At 40.6% G+C, this 17,180-nt stretch overlaps 1 protein-coding gene across 2 annotated transcripts in view; it reads left to right on the forward strand.

Annotated features, from left to right (window-relative positions):
- Positions 1-16,815, forward strand: part of LOC109478107 (succinate--hydroxymethylglutarate CoA-transferase-like) — a 51,387-nt gene extending 34,572 nt beyond the window's left edge. Inside the window, exon 10 of one of the 2 annotated variants that reach the window (XR_002140710.1) lies at positions 16,507-16,815. The gene's annotated coding sequence lies outside the window, so the exon portion shown is untranslated. Of the gene's footprint in view, positions 1-1,434; positions 1,698-16,506 lie in introns of those variants that run through there. The other variant, XR_002140709.1, reaches the window with a different exon arrangement.
- Positions 16,816-17,180: the final 365 nt, after the last annotated feature.

Below are 17,180 nucleotides of genomic sequence, written 5' to 3' on the forward strand. Positions count from 1 at the left end.
TAGCTTTAAACAATGTTAAGAGTTAGATGTTTAAGGGTTAGGTGTAACAAGTCGTTCGGTGTAATGTAGCCAGCTGCCGCCGCGCCGCGTGCCTGCGAAGCTGGTGTGTTACGCCGAAAGGCGGTTATACCGGCTATACAGATACAGATACAGATATACCGGCTATACAGATACAGAAGCTGGTGTGTTACGCCGAAGGGCCGTTATACCTGCTATACAGATACAGAAGCTGGTGTGTTACGCCGAAGGGTGGTTATACCTGCTATACAGATACAGAAGCTGGTGTGTTCCACGAGTGTACGTGTGTTCCGTCGTGTGCATTTTGTATCACACGTAATATTAGCTTCTTTTGTTTTGCTTGAGACCTTTTGACCGCGGAAATGTGTCACCTTACCTTGCACAAGCAGCTATAGAGAAAGATAGCCTTAACGGTTAGAGTCTGTTGTAAATGCGCGTATAGAAGTTGTTACCCCCCCTCCCCAAGTCAACTATATTTCCCTTTTGCAAACCGTGTCACTTGTGACATTTCATAACCTGTACAAGGCACGGCAAATGGCTGGAAAAATAGTAGAAATTGGCCAAAGTAACGGGAATAGTATACCAGGGGAGTTGGCCGGCCAGAGAGGGTACATTTTGCGACAAATTGTACTCTCTAACGGATCAACTCCCCTGGCATGTTATCTTTCTATTTGACCAATTTCTACTCTTGCCAGCCGCCTCCCAAAGCCTGGTAGAGGCTAGCATTTTTAAGACACTGTACAGAACACCTTAGAGGCATGCATATGCCTCATTTCAAAGCTTCCGTCTTTTTACAGATTGAATCTTATGCGACGTTTTCCTGACCTAGAACTTTGCGTGACTCCAACTTTGCTTGCACTGCACTCTAGAATGATATGTAGCCTGCGGTAATCTTATTTTGCGTCATCGGAAATTGGCATTAGAACTACAGAAAAGACCAGCCAATTACAGCTCGTTGATTCATGCAGTAATAGTAGAAGTAAAGTCTACTTTGATGTTGACCGTGAGATTTAAGCTGCGTTACACAAGGCTGTTGCTTGCATAGTAAAGTTAGCCCCTACACAGTATGCTGCCTAGATAGGAATAATACTTGTAGATGGCTAGTTGAATGTGTGTGAACCTAAACACCCTGAAGTGAAGACATTGGTACCACTTGGTACCATTTGCGAGAGGTGCATTTGCTTAGCCTCTACCAGGCTTCGGGGGGCGACTGGAAAGAGTAGAAATCGACTAAATAGAGAGATAACATGCCAGGGTGCGGCAAACTACTGTGCTCTCTAGCGGACCAACTCCCATGTCATGTTTTATCTCTCTATTTTGACCGATTTCTACTCTTCCCAGCCGCCTCCCGAAGCCTGGTAGAGGCTAATATATATATATATATGCCTTATTTCAAAGGTTCCGTCTTTTTTGCAGATAACAGACTGAATTTCATACGACCAGCCGCCTCCTGAAGTCTGCTAGAGGCTATAGTAAAGTAGCGAGTTGGACAGCACCTGCTAATGCAGTAAATCAAATCGTAGCGCAGCTGGCTTGACGTTGACATTGACCGATGAAACCCAGGGTAAAATTGATGAGTGAGTCTCTGCAATGTTTACATTTTCAACCGACAGAACAACGGCCAAAAAGACCTTTAGAACAACCCATACATCTATCTTCTTCCTGTCTTATCCTGTCTACAAGAGAGTAGAAACCTTAAGCTGTTGAAAAATGATCTTTTAGTTATATAGGGGACTCTTAGTCTAATGATCCACTCTCTGATCTCTATCCAGCTTGTCGAAACGGAAGTCATAATTAAGTGCTTGTAGCTTGTCCTGTGCGGGCTCATTTGTAGAAATATAATTTTCTGAGACCAGCTGCCTCAGAAGTTGTTAATACTTGCTTCCTGTCAAGTTTCAAACTTGAGGCACACACTTTTTTGATGTAGCGGAACTGCGCCTTCCTGCCACATTACAAAAGATCTTTTCTACGCGATTAGCCAGAGGACAAGAGACTATTGTGTTTTTTGCACGTGTTTGAATTTTGACAAAGCGGCAGATATTGTGTCACTCAGAACTGGATAGTCCACCTGTTTATGTGGCTTCAGGTTCAAAAGAAAATGATATGCCTCTGAGCCAATCGCATAAGCCTTTGACCTCCGCTTCCGGTTGGTGGTTTTGAGAAACTGTCTTGTGTACAACTTTTTGAAATTGAGTTTTCATAGACCTCCATTCATACATCTTATAAACAACGTTGCAATTGTTCGTTTGCATTGTAAGGCAATAGGAGACAGTAGGAAATGAATCTTACTTTGTAGATAGACAATATGAAAGGTTTGTATTAGTTGAATTTTCGTAGACAACCATTCATATTTCATGTAAACAACGTCGCTATTGTTCATTTCCAATAAGGCAATAGGAAATGATCCTTAATTTGTAGATAAACAATATAAAAGAGTTGCATTAGTTGAATTGTCATAGACTTCCATTCATATATCGTGTAAACAACGTTGCTATTGTTCGTTTCCAATGTAAGGGAATAGGAAACTGTAGGAAATGAACCTTAATTTGTAGATAGACAATATGAAAGAGTTGCTTTAGTTGAGTTTCCACAGACCTCAATTCATACATCGTGTAAACAACGTTGCTATTGTTCGTTTTCAATGTAAGGCAATAGAAAACAGTAGGACATGAACTTCCCTTTGTAGATAGACAATATGAAAGAGTTGCATTAGTGTATTCAGCGGGTATAATAGAGAATGAAAGACACACAGTTGTTTGACTATACTGTACTTGTGTCTACCACCTGGTCTCTAGGTTATTTTTCCAAACGAAAGGCTTTCAGTAGTGCCACCTGCGTCCTGTGTCTATTTTCTTCATGTCCCTTGTCAATGAGTGGAGACTATAAACAAGTTTGAATTTAGCTCATAAATTGAAGTAAAAGGGTGTTCGGCAAAGAACCAGGAGGTCCCGGGTTCGAACCCTGCCATGTCACCGATGTAGTGCCCTTGTGGAAAGGACTTGTATCTGATTTTTTCCTTGTAGGTTATCATCATAATTCTATGCGAGTGCGGACTCTTTTAAGCTTTCCCATTATGGCATCAAGTATAAATTACATTTTACCTTCACGTCAACAAATCAAAATATTGTAATTGTATGTGTTAAACAATCTCTAATAGTGAATCTTCATGTCTTGCCCCTCTGCTTGTTCTTGGTATCTTCAATGCCCGTTTGAACCCGACTTTGACTACATTCCAGTTGATGTCCTTTCGATTGTGGGTTCTCCACTTAAGTTATAGGCTGATGCCACGTAGTTGAGATTCCATTGAAATTTGCTATCTACAAAGTACTTTTGCCCTGGTATAAGACTGTCGTCGAGTAAAAAAGCTAAATATTGGATAAAATAGCCATTTGCTAGAGGGTTCGGAGTAACAAAGATTTCTGGTCAAGTTATACATGGTTGGTGAATCGACCTCGGCAACTTGCAGATATGATATACCAGCATCAAAAATCATTAATGTAAATCGGCAATTTAGGTCATACACATCGACTGTTGCTTTGCACGTGTTTGTAAATTCCTAATCATCACACACGCAAATGGAATGAACGTTAAAGATGCCACACTCACCAGGTCACAGTAATCAAAAATGTAATCAGTAATCAAAAATTTGCGAAATGTAATCTGTAATAAAAAATGTTAGGAAATGGACAATGGATAATGGATACAACTTACCTGTTCTTTTTTACTGACTTTTTGGCCGATATTCTTGACGACAGGAGTCAAGAACGTGCAACAATGTCCAGGCCTCTGCACGCTGTCTTGAAGTTCAAATCTGAGATGAGAGTAGCTCTGCAGGAACGAAGCTGATGGTCTGTTGTCTCGGCGAGTCGTGTTGAAGCTTTGTTCTGCACCTGGTGCTCTTGCCGTTGTTTATAAAGCCCGTGTTTCAGACATGTGATGTTCTCTGTGCATGGCATTGGAGTTGGAGCATCCGTGGCGTTCGTCACGAAAAGACAACACAGTGTCAAGACCATCCACTCTCCGTCATAAGCCTTGCACAATCTAGGTCTATTTGACCCTCTAACTAATCATGGAAGATAGTGGGCAAGTTTGTTACCAATTTTTTCTCAATGATGACATGTTTACGTCATGATTTCATACTTTCCAGGTCTCTCTGACCCTCTAAGTGATAAGACAAGGACAACTGGGAGAAAATGTTACCAATTTTTGTCTCAATGTTGCTGACTTTGCGTCACGATTCCATACTTCTCAGTGCTGTTTGACACCGTAAATGCTACAACAAGATAACGGGGCGATAGTGTTGCCATTTTTTTCGGCGTCCTTCATTTGCTTGAACATCTTCGCAGACGAGTTTTGATATCATAAAATTGTAGAAGACATCTTTAACCCGACTAAAACATAGGAATGTAAATGATCTGTGAATCTTGTTCTGTTGCTGGAAGAACATTATTTTCATCCACATGTACTGTACTTTATTGAACCCAGAATATGTATGGTTCATAACCATGTTATGAACTAGATATTTCTTACATTGGTGTTCTTGGTGTATTGTCTCCAATCTCTGGAATTCCACAACAAGTCGGTCATCATGACCTCCCTAACTGACGTCATCTTTAGAACGTTCGATCGAACCTGTACGTTTCGGAGCTCAGAATCACAGTGTGATGACGTAGGTTAAGTCTCGTAGCCATAGATTGGACAGTCTAACCTCCTTGGATAGACTCATCGTAATTTGTGACAGCATTGACAATGAAGGTCTGATGTGCATCTTTAGGTACAGGCACGTATGGGCAACACGGGACAATTGTGTAATACATGGAGGTTACAAATAATTTTTAAGAGGTTAAGTTTATTATTGCAACTACGTAATAAAAAAAAACTATATACATGTCCGAGGGCTAATTGCAGGTACAAACAGGATGTATGGAAAAAGAAACTACAGTGAAAGGAAGGACTACGTCTGACATTATACTACCTTGTACAACATACGTAGTACTAGTTTTCCTAGGGTTGACTTTTGAGGAAGTGGAAGGGAATTTAGCCAATTCTTCTATCTATCATGTGGGTTCTTTAAGAATATATTATAAAGCAACGCCAACCACTATATGTCAATAATCAATAAAGAAATATCAACGTAGGAACTAAACTAAAAAAAAATCAGTAACACCATAATATATCGATGAAGCAATGCCAACGTAGGAAGCATGAATCTCAGAAAGCGCCCCCCCCCCCATGCCATGCTTTTGAGTTTATTGGGAACCTCACTTAGCATACAGTAGCTATTCCTGCTGTGGTGTGTGCGAAACAATGTTTGTATAGTAAGCAGTTAAGTGTGATTTAACTTTAAAAATGTATATGCTATGCTGAAGAAAAAAATCCCCTCGTTCTGTGTCTATCCTGCTATCTGCAGTGGCATGCCAAGAGTGTTCAAGAGTTGGCCAAGGTTGCATAATTTTCTTTCAGACCAATGGTTGTTAAGAATCTTGTCATTGCGACCTTTCACATCCTGCTTTCTAGGAAAACGATTTTGATCTTTTATCTGTAGATCTGTTAATTTCTCGATGTGATACTATCGTGTAATGCCTTCCATTGACATTGTTATAATATAGATATCAAATTAAACAGAGTATACATCATTGGGAGGTAATAACCATGTACTCTATATAACACAGTCATACAAACAATGAACGAAGCAGAACCGTTTCTAGGTAGGCCAAACACGACTCCTGGAACAGCTAATTTCCAAGCAGATCTTTTGGTGGCTGCACAGACAATGGTAACTGTCTGGCTAATGGGTACTGCCTGACCAATTTAATACTCTCTTTTGCAGCCACCGAAAGATCTGCTTGGAGATTTGGATGATGCCCCTTTGGCTCGATGGGGCAAAACGTGGTTCTCATCTATAGATTGTGATTCCAAGAAAGGCGGATGCCCCACAGTCATGACAGTTGGCTAGTAGGATGACAAATTGTCACACAAAGGAGGTTCTTTCCTATAGATTGGTTGGTAAATTTTGTATTTGCTGGGCTGCACGTGTTAGCTATTATCAAATATGAAAGAATATGACAAGGGACAAACTATTAATAACATGCCTTTTAACGGACATTTGAACTTCTAACGTTGCTTTTTCACGTCGTGATTACCAAAGCTCGTACTACACAAATTCAAACATCTGTTTTATTTTACCTATTCTTATTGTTGGCAAGTGTGGTTAAGTGGCGTCAGAATCAGATAAATGACTGTATCTACTCAATCAATCTTTATTGTTTCCTGGACCTTATTATGTATCTGGTTTGTAGTTGCACATATGTCCGTTGGTTATCTTTTTTGTGCCATACTCTGGATGTATTCTTTGATTACCAAATGTGATAAAAAGAACGATAACAAACATTTATTGCATTATGATCTGGTTATCCTTACTGTTTGAGATAGCGAGTTTTCTCCGACAGTCAGGATGTAGGCCTCGAGGCCTTTATCTATTTATTATCTATGTATCTAAAAAGTATGTATCTATATAATGTCCCACAGGACACAGTGAACGATGGATTGAGCACCTCACTCAGTCATAATGGAGACACATATAGCCACGTTCTATTGTCCTCTACTGTCTCTGGAGAATACTTAACGGAAGTACCTTTATTGTAAGGCAGACATCGGCTGCTTTACGCGCGTGGGTAAGGATGTGCACTGAAAGTAAGGCAAAGGTCGTCGCAATCGCGTGCAGCAAGCCTCTGGCAGGATCTGGAGTGTTCGAAAATGTCAAATTTCTATACGGTTAATTTTTGGACGTTTGTTGGCAGGAAGGAAAAATTGACCATCAAATAAAGAAAATGTGCAGAGAAAGCATAAGGCAAAGGGCTGGATGTTCCAAATTCTGTAGAAAGAGGACTATTTCTGAAAATGTCTGTTGATAAAAAAAGAGGTCAGCCATTTTGTCCAGAACGGAATATTATTGAATGTCCCAAATATTGTAACTTGCGTAACACATTAATCAATCAATCAATCAATCAAACGGTTTATTTGTGGGAAAAAAAGCAAGAACTTGTGGCCGTTGGCTAAATTGTGTCTTGCTGTACAATTTGATTATTAAGTTATTAAATTTGATTATGAAGTTATTAAATAAAATCTATATCATTATACATTAAATACCTAAAAATAACAGTTTCAAGTTCAACATTAAAACTAACAATTATAGACATATATGAAATACTATATATATGATTAACATACATATATGATTAACATGCACATGTATGTCGTTTTTAATAGTAGCGTTACCAGCATCACTCTTCAGTAACGGTACAAGGAGTCTCCGTGCACAAAATTCAACTCTAAACTGACATCTGATAATTCCTGCATGGTAAATGTAGGACAGTACATACAATACAGAAACTACACCTTAGTCAGTGTTAGAAATTCCGCTTTCCAAACTACATCATATCCTCTTGTAGTTTAGATTAATTCCTAACATTGTTATGTAATAGACGCTGTGTGTTATACAATCGTTGTGCAATAAAGGTATCGGGTGCGGCAAATTGTACTCTCTAGCGGACCAACTGGCATGTTATCTCTCTATTTGGCAATTTCTACTCTTCCAGTCGTCTCCTAGTAGAAGCTAGGTCATGATGCGTAGCCATGGATAGAAAACGAACGAGAACGACAAAAGCTGCAGACGAGTCGTCTGCTCTCATGGTGACAATTCACATGGCTATACATCTTCTGTGAGACTACAGGAAATCGCTTCCACATGTTTTATAGCTGTACGCAACACTGGCTGGATACCTGCCAGAAGAATGGCTTTTAGATTTGCCTAAGCCTCCGGCACAGAGCCAGAACTGTCCTGGCACCAGAATGTCTCAGCAGCCAGGGGGAACATCGAGGGCCTTGCGTGAGGAACAATGGCATGAGGCCTACGGAAAAATATGTTGTGTTTGCTGTTTCAGTCTTGAAAAAAATATGGTCGGTAGCTAGGGATTATCTTTCTTTCTTTCTTTCTCTCTTTTTCTTTCTCTCTTTTTCTTTCTTTCTTTTTCTTTCTTTCTTTCTTTCTTTCTTTCTTTCTTTCTTTCTTTCTTTCTTTCTTTCTTTCTTTCTTTTTTTCTTTCAATCTTTCTTTCTTTTTATTAGACTTTGGCAATCTCCAGTGAACCAACTCATACAATGCAGTTTAACAAAGTAAATCTTGCATGAGGACACAAAGGTGTTGATGTCAATGTTGAGAAACCGATTGTGCAACATTTCTTCACTCAGGTGTCAGATCATCGAGCTAGGAATGGTCAATCAGCTCGAAAAATTTATGTCCCATGCAGGGGTCAACCCAAAAAAGGTAAGGATAGGTTTGGCAGTTTTTTCTAGGGTCGGTCGGGAAACAGGAAACACAAAATTTTTTCCTAGGCCTGAACAGACAGGCAGGGGAAAATCTAGGCCCTCGCGTGATGAACAATGGAATGATCGATGTAGACGTCACCTCTTCCGGGCTGAGATCAGGGGAGATCTCTATTTTCCTACTGACATGCGGCGTCATGCCAGAATGAGATGCCTTGCACTGACTCCACACATGGGGAATCATATATTAGGCCGTATAGATGCCATCATCTGTTTGCCACTGACTTATGATACTAATGTGGCTGAGATCAGTGGAGATCTCTAATTTCCAAGTGACATGCCAGAATGAGATGCCTTGCACTGACTCCACGGGGAATCATATATTAGGCCGTGTAGACCCCATCATCTGTTTGCCACTGACTTATAATACTAAGGTGGCTGGGATCATGGGAGATCTCTACTCATTCTGACGGGCCAGAATGAGATGCCTCGCACTCCGCACATGGGGAATCATATATTAGGCCGTGTAGAGTCCATCATCTGTTTACCACTGACTTATAATACTATATATTATACTAAGGTGGCTGAGATCATGGGAGATATCTATTTTCCTAGTGACATGCGGCGTCATGCCAGAATGAGATGCCTCGCACTGCTCAACACATGGGGAATCATATATTAGGCCGTGTAGATGTCATCCTCTGTTTGCCACTGACTTATAATACTAAGGTGGCTGAGATCAGTGGAGATCTCTATTGTCCTAGTGACATGCCAAACTGTGAGATGCCTCGCACTGACTCCACACATGGGGAACAATATATTAAGCCGTGTAGCTTCCATCATCCATTTGCCACTGACAGGTAATACTAAGGTGGCTGAGATCAGGGGAGATCTCTACTGACATGCCAGAATGAGATGCCTAGCTCAGCTCATGGGGAATCATATATTAGGCCGTGTAGAGTCCATCAGTTGTTTGTAGCTAACGTCTTATTTTAACTTCTTATTTTACAATTTAACATCCAAAACGCGCCTACTAGACTTTCACGATTTAGAGCCGGCTTTCGTGGGAAAACATCACGTTGAAATTAAACCTGCATCTCACGAATCACCGAGGAATGTTGTTTGATCTAGGCATTACTCCACTGACCTAAAATAGAGGCCTCCAGGATCTTTAGATACTTAACAAGACGTTCAGCATGCTTCTTTCCGTACGTCATCTTTTGTTCTGCTCTTGAATTGGGCTAGTTGACATTTTTCTACTCTACTTACGGTAGTTGTCGTTAATTACTTCCCCTTGCATTCTTAGCATCGACTTTTAGCGTTTACCCGTCAATGGTTTTAAAGGTTTTTATGTTGGTGAAATAATTTCGGTACAAGAAGTCTTGTTGTGACACGGAATTTTTTTTTCTGGATAACCTTTTTCCATATGTTAGCTTTTTTTGCTCATGTTGACCTCTTCTAGTCAGCTCTACCTTGCATGTTGCTTGGCTGGCTATTGTTCTGAAAGAATGCGGTTAGAATTCTGCTGTCGACAAAGTAGGTTTCGCCACTTTACTTTGCCACACTGTTGTTCTTTTCAATCGTGTTTGCTACATTCTGATGACGTCAAATCCGTCACTTGACTCAATGGATAACCCTTCGCCATTCCAGGTTAAGAGTTTTGCGGTTTTGTGACATTCTTGTCTCGGATTCGGTATTTTTCGTTACGTCCTTAGTGGTGATTTTTGAGGGAGGTTGTGTTTGTACAGCCTTCAGATATATCAACACCTGTACCACCTATAAATGTCATAGTGAAGTGGGCGCAAAATTGTTTCGTTGTGAATCGACATTCCTTTAAGGTAGGACCTGATGTCAACCCAAAAGGACTTTTAAACCTATTGTGAATTGCAAACAGGTGACAATCCATACTTTCAGTGACTATTTTTGACATTATTGACGTCATGACGAAACACTTGTTAACTCACTTTACAATTACCCCAAAGGAATGTGGTCTAGGACTTTTAAACTTTGTCTGAATTTCAAACAGTTGACAATCCACACTTTCAGTGACTATTTTTGACATTTTGACGTCATGAAAAAAAGACTTGTTAAGTCACTACACAATTACCACTAAAACGACTTCCACCCAAAAGAATTTAGTCTAGGTCTTTTAAACATAGTCTGAATTTCAAACAGGTGACAATCCACACTTTCAGTATTTGTGACATTTTTGTTGTCACGAAGAACCACTTGTTAAGTCGCTATACAATTACCAGTAAAAGGACCCCAAAGGAATATTCTCTATGACTTTTAAAGCTAGTCTGAATTTCAAACAGGTGACAGTCCCCTCTTAACTAACTATTTTTGGCATTTTGATGTCACAAAGAAACACTTGTTAAGTCACTATACATTTACCACTAAAACGACTTCCTTGGGTAACAGTGAACTTGGTTGAAGGCGTCGACATTCTGTCATCCCGAAGGATTGTATTTGTTTCTATGCCTGAAAGAAACGATGACGCGCTGGTCTATACCTTTTGGCCTTTATGAAGGAAGGACGACCTTTATTGTACACACATACCCGCTGGGTTTAGTACAGGTCACAACAAAAGATGTTGGGACTACAAGTCTTAAAGTGGACCACCTCATTTGAATGACCTAATGGCAAAGCTGTCCATTTTCCTTCCTTCCGCTGTTTGAATGTTGTACCTACCTGTAGGACGTTGACCTTCAATGGTAAATGGGTGTTGCCTTTAGGCGTATTGCAAAGAGCCTAAGGGCTCACCACTAGAATTAATAAATGTAATCACTGTTATGTTTAAATGTCTTCACCATTAGCTGCAGCATGTGCGATTTCTCCATCTATTCGTTCTTTATGTTGCTAGGACATTTGCGTACACGTTAAATGGCGTTTTAGAATTCAGAGGACTTGAAATTCAGATATCAGATCGAAAATTTTACAACCTTACCAACAGTCCATCACAAAAGGCTAGGGTCGGTGGGTTTTGCTAGGGTCGGTCGGGAAACCGAAAACAGAACTTTTTTCTTAGGCCTTACAAGATTTATTATACCTATAAAAGAATAGTATTCCACCTAGCAATAGTGAAAAATGAGTTAACACCCCCTAGCTCACTAATATGATAATCTATTGGGTTAAAATGTCACTAATATGTGACAATTTATTGGGTTAAAAGGACAAACAACGCATTAGCACCATTTTCTTAATTCGTGTTTTGCCCTCTTTTACAAATACTAACTAAATTAATGTGCTAAATAATCAGGTCAAGTTTTATCATTTCTATAGAGGAATAGTTTACCACCTAACAAAAAGTCTAACACGGTGGTCCGTTGTATACATGTCCTCTGGATGTTACCATGGTCCAGTCAACACTCATGCTTACCTCCAATGATAGCAACATAGATGCAGAGACGTTCTAATTTCAATTCTCCGCCAGGGGAGCGAAAGATGTGTGTAAACTGGGGCGCAAACAGCGCTGTCCCTGACGTCAGGAGCAGTGATAGACACTAGCCAGCTGCCCTGTACTTACAGGTGGCCATAATCGTCAAGCAGATCCTAGGGTGGCATAAGACAGTATCAGATTGGCCAGGCAGTAACCATTGACCAGAGGGTCTAATACGCCACCCAAGGGATACTGACTGGCTAATTTGATGCTGTCTTTTGCCACCCTAGGATCTGCTTGGAGATTAAGGCCATACCATCTTGCAATTCAGCCTCCTGGGTGCGAAAAGCTGTCAACCAATAGTATATCTATCAGTATATCTAGTATGTCTATCAATGACATATCATTGAATCTTGATTTGCATGACTTCGCCTAACATCTGAAGCAGTGACTTCAAGATCCAAGAGGGAAGAACGTTCCAGCTGTTTTTAATTAATTTTTTTTTCAAATTTAGGGGCATCATTTCTTCTTTTTAATGTCAAGGTCAAGGTTTTGGCAGAAAAGAATTTTATTCTAAGAAAGTTATATTAATTTTGTTCGTCTTCTTTCCTCTTTCTGCGGATGTTAGGATGACCCTATAGACACGTGCCTCGGTAGAAATCTGATCTTAGTTATCAAGCCAATTAGTGTGCCCAACAAGTGACAATGTCATCAGTAGCGTGTTTGAAAATACCCAGCATTTTCTGTTGACAGTCTTTTGTTTAGTATTGAGTAAAAATGATCGGCAGAAAACCTTTATTTTAATTAAGAAAGTTACGTTTTCTTCGTCCTTTTTCTTCTTTCTACATATGTTCTACATTCAAAACAAGAGTACACCGGCATCTTCTTTCCACCACTAGAACTTGTAGCTAGAACACCACTTTCCACCACTAGAACTTGTAGCTAGAACATTGCAACTTTGCTGTAAACCAATGATTAGTCAGGAGTGTTACAATTCAGGCTATTGTTTACTTTAGCACATGATAGAAAAAAATGTTAGATGACCGTACAGAAACGTACCTGGTCAGAAATCTGATCTTAATTAGTTGTCACGTCTGTTAGTGAAATAGTCAATTAGTGTGCCCAACAAGTGACAATGTCATCGGCTGCGTGGTTGAAAATGTCCAGCTCTTGTCCCATTTTTTCGTTCAAGGTGTAAATATTGGCCCTAGAGAGGAAAGCTGCATGTACAGCCCTACATTCAAAATCGTCCAGTTGTTCTAACATTATTATGTTTACCCTCGCAGAAGGGAAACATACTGTTTTTGCTCTGTTTCTTCTTTCTCCTCTTCTTCTCCAATAAGGCCAATGACCTGAACTAGACGTCTGTCTCCATGGTAACTAGTCTTGTAGTGCTAGAAAAGAAGCTTTCAGCGTGGAACTTCCTCCCCAGGGATGGTGTATGGAGGAAGAAAGGACGACTTGCTTTCGAAGTGGTGGCAAAACGTATCTTGGCCGAGAAAGTTCGAAGTGAGGACACAAGCAAGTGAAGCTCCTCAGAGCATTTGGACAATTGTACACGTACTCAAGTTATCCAAAATTAGGCTACCGTTGGCACACAGTGCCGAGGTTGTTATAACCGTTAATATGCTAACTACACAGACTACACCATGTAATACTGTTTTGAGTTAAAGGCACCAGAAGGTGCCCGATCCAGCCAACAGGGCATACCAGGTCAGATCTCGGAGTAGCTGTTCTTGCCAAGCCTCGTGGCGATACACACTAGTGTTTAGAATTCCTCCAAAACTAGGTCATATCGACCCATTGCAATGCCAGTACTGTGAGGGCGTATGATACACTGTTTAAGATAGGAGTCTTGATAGTTTATTCTTTCTCTGCCAGAACCCACTGCGAGAACAGGTTCCTTGACGGGGTTACGTAAGAACTGTCAGGGCTCGAAATCCATTTTAGGAATAGGTGCACTGGTGAACCCAACCTACAAAATTGGGTGCACAAAAATATTTTAGGCGCACCATATAAGATAAAATAAATGGAATATCAGCAAAAACTAATTATGGTTCATTTATAAAGAAAAGTACTATAGCAATGATTTTATTATTTTTGAGACACGTAGATGTACAGGATATATATTGTATACTACTATACATTCAACACCTTTACATACCTAAACCTATGATAATATTTGGGTGCACTGGTGCACCCACAAAAAACATTGGGTGCACAGCTCCAAATTTGGGTGCACTAAGGTGCACATGCACCCAGTATTTCCAGCCCGAACTGTTGAACATGGACGGCTGATCTTTCGACCTCTCTGTCGTGGGTGTAGGGATTTTGCCAAGCAGGTTGTGGTTTTGGAAATTGTCCATGGACTCCGTTATGACATGTTTATGTAGCTGTGGTTTTAACGTTATCCAGTACGGGCATGGGTAGGTGGGATTTTGCATCATTGAACGATATTGCCAAGTGAACTTAAGACTGTATCTGATGTGGGGCAGTTTAAGAAAATGATATATCAATTTTACGGAACTTAATGGTTTAAACCTGATAGTAATTGTTTATATTGTAGTAGCAAATTAGTAATTCGTAATTTTTATTGTTTATTGATAGTTTATTGATTTTAGTCATAATTAGTTATTTGACCTATGACCTCAATTCGTGACCTCAATTCTTAATTTGTAATTGTATGTAATCTGTGCTTTTGTGTATACCTGTTTTATGTATTGCATTGTCTTGTCTAATGAGCCCTGGAAGATTAGCCCAATATGGGGCTAAGGGGCATCTTAATAAACCCAAATAAACTAAAATATTGCCACGAGAATTTTAGGTTTCTGTCGAGACCACAAAATTAACGCTTGTGATGTTTCATCTGTAAAACTGATGAAAACAAATGTTTTTCTTTTAGACGGACATGGAGATTATCTAGTATATGTTTTCTATTTTACATCATCCCTGTCTTGTCTAAAATTTGTCTTCAATTATTTGCATATCAATCCATACTTCGTACTTATAAACCTGCATTTCTGACAGGTCTCCAGTGTCACTGACGAAAGGTAGTGGATGCCACCTGAAAAGTCTGACCGTTTCCAAAATCATATCCAGTAGCTTGAGAACTAGTAACTGTTTTTGGCGTATCTAGTATATGTTTTCTATTTTAATTTTATCCTCAGACTTTCCCCATCAGTGTGCAATAGCCAGATATAGTGGTCACTGGTTGAGACTCCTAGTTCGAAGACACCTCCCAACGTTTTAATATTAGCAAGGATGCTTGCACTTCTCATGAAAAGCGGCAGGGGGCGAAAGTTCCTCGATAGTGTTCTGATCAAGTGTAAGGTTAGTCACCAGGGAGGACATCTAGCGACGTTGTGTTGTCATTGCAATTACGCTAATGCAAGCAGGAATGTTTTATTACCACCTACCGATGATTGCATGTAATGGTAACGGGTGACAATATGCTGCATATTAAGCTTCAGCAGGTTGTTAACCAAATGCTGTAGGCCAGTCTACAAAATAGTATGAATTCGTTCTGCTAGCAACCCTTTAGCCACAGTCACATACGTCCTTTGAAAAGATTTGCAAACCACAGTCAAGCTCTTCGTGATGCATTTGTGCAACGTGTTGTCTCAGGACCTTCAGTGAGTGGTTCGTATGAGCCTTGTTGTTGGGTGAAAGTCGGAAAAAAACTATACGGCTCATCCACGAGTGCGCTAAAAATGCCGTAATCCTGTAGACGATGTATGCAACACAGAGGTGCCCTTGCTAGACAGGGTCTGGATTCCAGGCTAGGGAGGGCCAGTTGCTTGGCGCATGGTCCCCAGTGGTGAAAGTGGTACCGTTCTTTTCTACATACGTCTCTTATGTGTCTGTTAGTCTTGACCTGTACCTAGCCCGCTGTGGCATGAATGTACAATAAAGATATTTCATTTCTTATTCTGGATTATAATCATACGATATATGCACACAAAGGTCAAAGCTACATCTAAATTAAGCAACTGGGTCGATTTTTTAACAAGGCTAGTCATCAATGACGGCAGTTTGCAGAAGAAACAACTGCATAATGTTTTTCGAGAGGTGCGGCCAAGACATAGTTTTGAATATTAAAACTTGAATCTTAGCTATACCCAGCAAGTTGATAGTCAAATTTGGCAGGGTTCTCTGCAGCTCAGTATTATAAACTGTACTGAGTGCTGCACGAACTTTCCCTCGTCAGGTAATTTGCTCAGGTAATGAACTTTGACCGCACGTTACGTGCCGGAAGTAACGTACACACGTACGTCATCATCGGATGACTTCTCTGGACGCGACCTTCGCATTATTACGTCATGCCCGATCTTTGCACATCTGAACATTTGAAAGTTTGAGCGTAATACACTGTATCACATGCTATGCTTTACTATCGCGAGTTAGTGATGATCTCCTTCGGCCACGGAAGCCATATGCCCCGCCAGGCCCTAGTAGAGGTAGAGGGCTAACCCCGACTTGGCACCCTGACTCTAATTATCTTCTCTCTCAATAGATAAAGGATTTGGGCGGATACTTTTGGTAGCGGACATTAGGGTTTCTCCTCCCCCAAAATATCTATCACAATCTAAAACGCCAGCTTCTGGCCCCCAGGCAAGGCCCTCCCTAGCCACTTCTTGGACTCAACCAGGCTTCGTTCGGGTGGCGGTTGGAAAGAGTAGCAATTGGCCGAATAGAGACTCAGTTGCGGCAAAATGTAATCTCTAGCGGACCAACTCCCTCGGCATGTTATCTCTCTATTTGACCATAATTTCTATTCTTTCCAGCCGCCTCCCGAAGCCTGGTAAAGGCTAGCCACTTCTGTCCTCTCCAGATGTTGCATGTCTTGTAGGACACGCCAGGCTTCCTTAAGATGCCTATCAGCCTCCGCCCAGGCACGCGTCCTGGACAGCGTGTCACCTGCCTCATCAATCACGAACAAATAACCTGACATCCCCGCCGTACCGCGCGCCAGCCGACCGAGCACCCGATGAAAGGTAAACCTAAACAGTACTGTTTGGTTAACCTTTAGTTGTCGCGCACTGGTCCAACAGTCGCTGGCTCTACCTGCCACTCAAATACACCTCGTGCAATTCAAATACCTGCTATGTCGTCCATTCTGTTCTAATAAGATTGAAGACGAACAACATTTTATTATGGATTGCCCAGTATATGATCATGATAACGCATAAAGCTGTTCAACATTCTCTCTGCTTGCTCAGCGGAATTTGTTACATTTGATGCTATAGATAAATTCACTTTCCTTCTATAAGGTAATAACCCTTAGTGTAATAGGTAAATACTAGTATATCAAAGAATGTTTGACCTTAGCAGAAGTAGTATAAGTTGATTCATCTATTGTCTTTTTGGTCAATTTTGTGGTACGCACGTATCTGTCTGTATGTCTTCATGTAGCATAACGTTCTTCTTATCAGCCCCGATCGCTTCAGCACACGAGGGT

The sequence above is a fragment of the Branchiostoma belcheri genome, unplaced genomic scaffold, assembly GCF_001625305.1.
Source record: "Branchiostoma belcheri isolate BF01 breed outbred unplaced genomic scaffold, Haploidv18h27 scaffold42, whole genome shotgun sequence".
NCBI classification, from domain to species: domain Eukaryota; kingdom Metazoa; phylum Chordata; class Leptocardii; order Amphioxiformes; family Branchiostomatidae; genus Branchiostoma; species Branchiostoma belcheri.